This window comes from Tupaia chinensis, unplaced genomic scaffold (assembly GCF_000334495.1).
Source record: "Tupaia chinensis unplaced genomic scaffold, TupChi_1.0 Scaffold000056_1, whole genome shotgun sequence".
Taxonomy (NCBI): domain Eukaryota; kingdom Metazoa; phylum Chordata; class Mammalia; order Scandentia; family Tupaiidae; genus Tupaia; species Tupaia belangeri.
The window spans coordinates 1,428,946-1,436,839 of record NW_006159514.1 but is presented as its reverse complement, the minus strand read 5'-3'; the positions used below and the strand labels follow the sequence as shown (position 1 = coordinate 1,436,839).

Sequence of the window (7,894 nt, the reverse complement as noted above, 5' to 3'; positions counted from 1 at the left end):
CAGGGCAGCCTCAGGAGGAAGACGAGTTACTCTCAGGAGACAGGAGAAAGAAATGAGACAGTAATTGCATGGTGTGGCTTGAGCTAAGTATATAGCATTTAAAAAATAAATAAGTAGAAAAACACCAATGCACTTGACTCAATTGCATCTCCTCATTAACTTTAGGAATTCACATAGCCTTTTTCTTTTTGTTTTTAGATTCTGTCATAGGGCATGGGAACTCACTAGAGAGAGACAGAGAGAGGGAAAGTGAAAATATCCCCTCCCTAGAGGGGATGGTCAAGCTGCAATTCCTTTTCCTTCATTCGCCCCTTGGGATTTTGGGCATGCACACACATGGATCTGGCATGATTTTCAACTTGCCAGGTCTGGGACTCAAACCACATAGTCAGCCATGTGGGAGTCTGGTGCCTTAACCACCATGCCACCTGCTGGCCCCAGGAACTTACATAGTTTTAATGTTTCTTCCCAATGAAGAAGACTTACAAATTTGCAACTGCCCTTCTCCAGTGTTTGTTTGTTTGTTTTAAACAACCATACTTGATAGAAAGGGAAAAAATTAATTTCTGCTTTTTTGGCAGTGAGCTACAAAGTGTCACAAAAAGGAGCAATGGGTTGAAAACACTGCCCAAGAATTTTTCTTGATTTTATTATTTATTTTGCATTAATAGAGAGCATATGTTATAAAGTTTGGTGAAAAAGTAAAACAGGACATGTTTGTGTACATACCTGCAAAGAACACAAATGTGACACACACATACACCTGTGTGGAGATAAATCTGCCTATATTCAACACTCCTAAAAGTAGTCATCAAGTTTCTATTTCACGGCAGCCTGTGAACACTAGAAAAAAGATGAGCTGAGACTCCAAAGCACCCGTGAATTGAGGGTGGCCATAGTCACCCTGGATATCATGCAGTTTATGCATCATCTTGACCACCACACTGTGAGCTTCTTGAGGGTGCACCAAGTCCCTTTCATGAGTAATTTGCCTGCAGGTGCTTGGTACAAACTTGCTTAATGAATCAGTTAATGTAAAAAAAAAAAAAAAAAAACCCAAAAAACAAAAACAGAAACTGCTGTCTATATAGGCCCAGGTGTTGGGAAACAACCATGGCTATGGCCAAATAGTCTAGCCAGAGGGCTGATGAACACGGATTATAAATCATGTACCTTGTGAGTGCACCTGCAGTTCCCTGCCCAGAGTCCCAAGAGCAGTGTCCACTCCTGTTCTGACATTGCTGGGGGGAGGCTCCTTCTCAGAGGGCAGCACAGCTGGACCCTGGGTGAGGTCAGGATGGCAGTTCTTACTGCATTTCCTCCATCCTGCTGAGAAAGGAATTCTCGCAGAGGGCAAAGCTTTCTGCCCTTCCCACACCATCTCCATCTTTTTGAGGAAAAATAATCTTTTCCTGAGTGGGACGGAGCAGTCTTCTCTTACCCCACCTTCTCCATCCTGCTAGGAGAACATCTGATGTCATCCTGGGCACTGCCAAATAATTTTTTTTTTTTTCTGAAGAGGTTTTTGCTATAGGGCATGTGCTTGCCAGAAAGACAGAGAGAGACATAGAGACAGAAAGCGAGACATCACCCCCAAGGGGGATGGCCATGCTGCAATCCCTTCTCCTCCATTCTCCTCTCGGGATCTTGGGCACGCACACACACGTGCCCAGCGTGGGCTTAAGCCATCAGGGCTGGGACTCAAACCATGGTGGACCACATGGGAGTCCAGTGACTTAGCCATTACACCATCTGCTGGTCCCACCAATTAATTTTTATAAGCTTAACAAAATGCGTAATTTTCTTGGTCTCCTCATCAGCCCAAGTAGGAGACATGATGCTCAGAGTTTCTTAAGAGGTATTAGTGGCTTATTTTATTTGATTTGGTAACTAAGATCCCATAGAAAAGCATTTTCCCCCCCTGGGGTCCAGGCTCTACTTAGTGCCTACAAGCTGGTAAAAACCAAAGATAAAGACAGATCACTGGAATGCCAAGAACACAGATTCCTGGACACTCTTTATGATTATCTGAAGTCAATGATTTTACCCCCTCTTTATGTAACAGTGTGTATTTATTCATTCACCTGCTTCTAGCTGTTCTTTACTAAAGGTTAAGTGATTGTGAAACCATAGGAACTGTGGAATCAAAAACTGTAGTTTTAAACTCTTGGCAAGTGGTAGTGCTTTGGTGCTTGCCTCTGACAAACTGAGGGCAGCTGCAGGTGGGCTGTCTTTGACCATCTGGAGGTTTTAATGTGCTCCATCTATCTCATGCCAACCTGACTTGCCAGAGTTAGGGTCTCTGTGCTCTGAGACACTTGGAGGCAGTGCTCTAAGGAGCGGTGCTCTGCGGCCTCCTGGGCCCCTCCTGCAGGTGCACTTGTGTTTTCAATTTGATGCTATTTTTCTTACCCTCTGTAGGCACTCACATGCAGAACTATTATTACTTGCTTGTTACTGCATGTTGCTGATTCATACTCATAGGAAAAAATAATTTTGTCTTCAACACCTCTTCCCTGTCATTTAAGACATATGTTACTGAAAGACAGACTTTGGCATCCACTCTCCTCTTCAGCTCTGAGGCCACAATACAGATTCATTATAAATGAAGATGCAACTGTTATTTTACTTCTATTTATGACTACACCAAAGCCATCTTGCAGGTACCTTTGTGCCTCTCAAATCCCAAGCCATATTCCAAGAAATGCTCAACATTTCGTGCCTGAGTTGGCATTAACGTAGTATTAATGTACACACAACATTTTAAATAAAGATGTCTTCACTCACATCTTATTATTGACACCTCCTGCTTCCACTTTACATCAGGCTGGAGCTGAAGCCTTATAGACATTTGACGAGCTCTGTCCCCTCCACAGTGTGGAATGACTGGCCTGTAAGTGAGGGCTATGCTGGTGAGGAGTACTGCAGGGATACCAAGCTCCAGGTGAGAGCCTGAAGTGGGTGGGGCCAGAGCAGCACTAAGCATATGCAGAATCCTGAAAAGAGCAGATTGAAAGCTTTTTGCTTTGTCATTCTTCTCGGTCCATTTGCTTCCCGTCCTTTCCAATGTGTCGCTGTGAACAAGTGCAACTACTTATTTCACAGGCCAACTGGATCTGGAATAAGCCTTTGCCTTGAAGGTCGTGTGATCTGAACTCCCACCCGTCGGTCTAGTTCTCTGCTAGACTCAGGCACTCTCTTTCCTCTCTAGCACCTTCCCAGGCAGCATCTGAGCCTATCAATTACAGTACAGCGATGAGAGAGTCGAGGTTTCGGAATCAGACAGTTCTGGGTCCAAATTCAGGCTCTGCCACTTCCTAGCTGTGATATCCTGGGCAAGTTACCCAACATCTCAGCGTCCCAGTGTCATCTGCTAAATGTTTATAATAAAAATGATTTCACAGGAGTTTGAGGACTAAATGAAGGAATGTGTATAGTGTATAAAAAAACTTAGTGCTCAGAGCTAAATTAAGAATAACCACGTGGTTCTAACTCCAAAGCAGTACTTTTTCCACTGTACAATACTGTCTTTCTCACGACGTCTGATAAAACCATTGAAAAAGGATCTATTGCTGGAGTACTGTGTGCACTGCTGGTACACTGTAAATGCTGTTATTAATAACAATACCTCGGACATTTTCATGCTTTAGAATTTACGAGGCACTTTCACAAGTGGGGAAAGTACCCACGCCAACATGTAGCCTACAGATGACTAATAGAGGCAGGAAGCAGGAGGCACACAGGCTTTGAGAGAGGCCTATTAGTTATGCAAATAGGAAGTTATGTGCACTTGTGAGGAGCGTAATAAAGATGAAAACCAATTAGAAGTAATAATGTGTGATCTATTCTGGCTTTGGAACTTTGATGTGTTGGAAAACCATAAAAAAAAAAAAAAACATAGGAGTTAGAGGGCAAGAATTTAACTTGCCCAGGGGTGAACAATCCCATAGTTCAGGTGGCTTTAAGTTTTGCCCCCAGGAGGGAAGCTATTTGCATATGGGTGGATTTTTATGAACAAACAAGTACAGCAGTTTAGGATTACATAATGGTGGAAGCCGGGATGTGTTCACAATTTAGTGACAAAGTACATGAAACTGAGCGACCAGCAGTTAGCGTAATGGCTATGCCGTTGGACTCCCATGTAGTCGACCGTAGTTCAAGTCCCGGACCCGGTGGCTTAACACTCACACTGGGCGCATGTGCACGCGTGCCCAGGATACCGGGAGGAGAAGGGATTGCGGCGTGGCCAACCCCCCGCCCCGGGGGGGTGATTTCTCACTTTCTCTTTGTCTCACAATGTCTGTTCTGTCTGTGTGGCGAGTGCACGCACCCTATAGCAAAAATTTCTCCAAAAAAAAAAAAGTACATGGAACTGAGATAAGCCAAGCCGGTAGGTTCTCAGAAGTCAATGTTAACTGGGTGTTTTTTATGCAGACAAGTGTGTCATACTGAATGCAAAACCTTAATAACAGAAACTCTTATCTTGATTTTCTCACAACTTTCTGGAACAGTTTTTTTTGTGTGTTTTCATTTGGACAATCCTCAAAAGTGAAATTGCAGAAATGGAGAAAAATGGAGGGTATATTTTAATATCACATAATTTCATTGTTTCTGTATTGTAAGAAGATGAAGTGTATACCTTTTTTCTGTTAGAAAATGGCCCTTTCAAAATTCGGCTCTCTCCGCAGATGAATGTTAAATATCAAATTGGGTATAAACTATAAACAACTGGTCCTAGCTTTATGGATATGAGGGAGAAATTAGAATATCATGCAGTAATCATATATTTTACTTAAGCTTATTTATTTATTCCATGAGTGAGAGACACAGAGACAAAGGCAGAGACAGACATACAGTACCCCTGTAAGATCACACTACCTCGATGCGCTCCCTAGCCTCAGCCAACACAGATCATGGGTACACAAGCCCATGACACTCGAGGAGGTCTCTGGCAGCAAACAGGCAACTTCCCAATATGGACCTGCATCATGTTTTAGCACTGCACTGTCTGGCCCCTATCAAATATATTAAATGAGCACCCACGCAGAAACATTTCAATACTTCTTAATTACTTATTTTCTTTATTTCATGAGAGATAGAGAAAAGCACCCTTAACAGGGTCTCATATGGCAATTGTCCCTCCAGCCTTGTCCAGCCAGCCAGGATTATAGGCACGTATGCACATGTCCACCCTGGATACAGGTCAACCAGGGAACCAGGCCCCCTGTCTTCCACATGGGCTCCAGCCACTGTAGAGCACTGTGTCACTGGGCCCATAATTTCTTCATATCTATAGGCAAAATGCCAATAGGTCTTTTTCTCTTTCTTTCTCTGCCAAGATCTACATTTTTTTGTCTAGCAGCAAACCCTAAGGAGGAAGCTGATTCAGGTTGGCTAAGAGAAAGACTGACCAGACAAGTAGAAGACACTGGTGGAAATGGCCCTGCTGTGTAGACACGTGGAATAGGAGGTCTACGCTGGACACAGCCCAAGAGAACTCAGTGTGTGTCTCACAGTCCAAATTTGGTTGATGTATTTCTGAAGCTTCTAAAGGTTAACTCACATGCTGTAATCCATTACAGAAAGACAAGAAGCCGAGCTGTACTGCGCCAGTCAAGAGGCTGGCTTGAATCTGCTATTTACAACGGAGAGAGACAGTACGATTTACATGTGTGAGAGTGTGAGAATAATTTTACCTTCTGTTGTTTTTTTAAAACCACCTTGGGCCATGATTTTTAAATTGAGACTCGAGAAGCTCTGCTGGGGTTCCCATGGCAACATTAACTTATCTAAACCGCCCTTGTTGTATGTAATACTTTCATTACTAGCTTGGCTTTTACATGTACACTGTAATTATGAAATACAACTGAATTAAGAGTCTCAGGCAAATTTTAACTTTTACAATTACTGACATACGTGTGTTTAAACAGAAACCCAGTGACTGAACTTCGGAGGAAGTGTCACCGAGGCAGGTTTGTGCAAAAACCTTTATGTGGTCTTTTCCGCTGATCTCGGGCCTTACTCCTCTCCACTCTACAGCCAACTCCTCAGTCAGTTTCTCTAAGTACACTATAACACGCCCTGCTTAGGAGGAAACAGAAACCAAGCAGGCACCCTCAGATGGTTCCAGACCACAAATTAGTACTCAGCACACCACTCTTCTAGGCTGTCTACCAGCTGACCCCTCCTCATCTTCTCTCTGCTACTCCTCATCATGAATGTCCTCCACCAACAGACTTGTCTTCTCTCCATTCTAGACAATGTACATTCAAGGACTAGCCTGACACCTGCCTCCTCCAGGAGCCAGATGCTTCCCTATTCTTTTTCACAGCTGATCTCTCATTTTGGAACTACCACTACTACTGCTACCACCACTAACAGGATGTGCTGTTTGTGACCAGACAGCATTCCTTTCCCTTTCTTTGAATAACAATGTCTTGATTTTTCTTCGAGGAATTATCTCCCATTCTGGTGAATAGAAGAGATGTCAAGAGATAAATTCATGACCCAAGTTGTATCCATTACACTCTTCTAGGTAACTAAATTTTAAGTGAATTAAAAAAGGAAAACAGTGAAGCGAATCATTCCAGTGGTGTTCCTAAAAGAGACGGTCCATTTTTTCCCCAGATTTCTGTGATTCATAGAGTCTGCTAGGTATAAATTCCCTTTTTGAGTATTTTTTTATATATTACTCTAGATCATGATTTAGAGGTTTGGGATATGCACATTTTGCTCTGCCAGTTACACCCTACTTAAGTTCCCTGAAGACAGGGCTGGGCCTTATTGATTGTATTATTCCATATAACGCAGCACGATCTAATTACTCAGTAAATACTGTGTAATGAATGAAAGACCAATCTTAGAAACTCCATTTTTAAAAATTTTAATTTTTTAAATTTGTACATTAAATTGCTATACATCATTTAGATTGTGAAGAGACTTTATCCAGCATGATTTACACCTCAGCCTAGTCCAGTTGAGACTATTATATAATCCTCGTCAACAGATAATAAACCTTATCTGTGTCCCATAAGTCTTACCTCTCCATTCCCCTCCCCCCTAAATTTCCTTTCCTATGCTTTCCCTCCCCCCCCTCTTCCACTTTTGTCTCTAGTGTCCATTACAATTTTTAATACTTTTATGTTCTCCAGTCTTATTTTATTTACCTCTATTTATTTATATACTTATTTATTTATTTAAATTTGACCAGAGATGGACAGAGTAAGAGAGAGAGAGAGAGAGTAAGTGAGGGGCAGAGTGTATGTGAGAGAGAGAGAGAGAAGGAAAGTGAGAAAGCGAGCTGCTAGGTCCAGGACTCCTACTGTGGTTGGCCAGCACCCTCAACCACCATGCCACCAACTGGCCCCAAAACTCCATTTTTACAAAGTATAATTTGCAAGTCAACAAATATCCTTTTTTAGGCAAGGGAGTAAAAATATTTCTTTAAGCTATCTTAAAGAAAGTGTACAGCAACATATTCATCTAAAAGTAACCTGAAAATCAGGTTATCATAGGTCATACTTCCCTAATTTTAGGGAAGGCAAGAGAAATTAAAATTGTATGTCATACATCAGCTTCTCAATTAAAAAAAAATTGGAGAAAACAAAACAAAAAATACACCTTGATCGAGGGCTTGTAGATGTCTCTGTGCTATCAGAGACGATGGAGGAGAGTCTATGTTGGGAACTAGTTTACTAAGCTTAAAGTACACATCAAGTAGATGATTTTTCCATTTCTATGGTTTCTCAAAATTATGTGATTTAGAGACCAGCAGATGGTGTAATGGTTATGTCACTGGACTCCCGCGTAGTCGACCGCAATTTGAATCCCAGACCCGGTGGCTTAAACCTCATGCTGTGTGTGTGTGTGTGTGTGTGTGTGTGTGTGTGTGTGT

General features: G+C 42.2%; 1 protein-coding gene across 1 annotated transcript in view; it reads right to left on the bottom strand.

Annotated features, from left to right (window-relative positions):
- The window catches only part of METTL8 (methyltransferase 8, tRNA N3-cytidine), a 135,141-nt gene that overhangs the window by 16,616 nt on the left and 110,631 nt on the right, over positions 1 to 7,894 (bottom strand). The window lies entirely within an intron of this gene.